At 33.6% G+C, this 912-nt stretch overlaps 1 pseudogene; it reads right to left on the bottom strand.

The window, feature by feature from the left end:
• Positions 1–634: 634 nt before the first annotated feature.
• LOC116093657 overlaps positions 635–912 on the bottom strand; it is an 825-nt pseudogene continuing 547 nt past the window's right edge.

Raw genomic sequence — 912 nt, 5'->3', positions numbered from 1 at the left:
TTTGGTCACGGTAGATAATATTTTTGATGTATTTCTGTATTCTTATTTTATTGGACATTTTTATTTTATTTTATTGAGCATTTTTGAATTTATATTGATCTAGAATATTTGGGAGTGTTTCTTCTGTTTATATATCTTTGAATAGTTTAAGAAGGATTGTATATCTTCTTTGAAATGTCTGGTAGTCTGCTATGAATATATCTGGCCCTGGAGGTTTTGTTGTTGTTTTTGTTTTTGTGTTTTGGAAGCCTTAATATTACTATTTCAACCTCCTCCTTTGTTATGGGTTTGCTTAGGTTGTTGGCTTTTTCTTCACTTAATTTTGTTGTTTGGCTGAATCTACAAATCCTTCCATTTCCTTTCAGTTTTCTTGCACATGGAGTGCAGGTTTTTAAAATACTCCCTTATAATATTCTACATTTCTTTGGTATCTGTTGTAATGTTTGCTTTTTCATTTCTAATTCTGATAATTTAGACCCTTTTTTCCTGTCTTTTAGTTAGTTGGGCCAAAGGTCTTTGGATCTTGTTTATCTTCTCAAAGAGCCAGATCTTAGGTGTGTTGGTTCTTTGTACAGCTTTCTTTGTTTTATTTATTAATTTCTTTGTTTTTCATTATTTCCTGCCATCAATTTGATTTAGTTTTGATTTGATCTTTTTTTTTTTCCAAGTTTTTAAGTTGCTTTGCTAAGTCATTTATTTGAACTCTTTTAAAAACTTTTTCGTTTTGGAAAATTTATTGCAACTCTCCACCGTGCATTACTTTTTCTTTTCAACGTCTTGCTCTGCAGCTCCCTTGGCCCTTTTTGCTCGGATGCCAAAGAGCCGGGCATTGGCACGGGCCTTGCGGAGGGAGACTGGCAAAGGCCTTGAAGTTTTTCTCTTTTTCTGTGACGACGCTGGCCTTTTCCTTTT

Source organism: Mastomys coucha, chromosome X (genome assembly GCF_008632895.1).
Source record: "Mastomys coucha isolate ucsf_1 chromosome X, UCSF_Mcou_1, whole genome shotgun sequence".
NCBI lineage: Eukaryota > Metazoa > Chordata > Mammalia > Rodentia > Muridae > Mastomys > Mastomys coucha.
The sequence above is the reverse complement of the archived record's forward strand: the minus strand, read 5'-3'. Positions and strand labels throughout refer to the sequence as shown.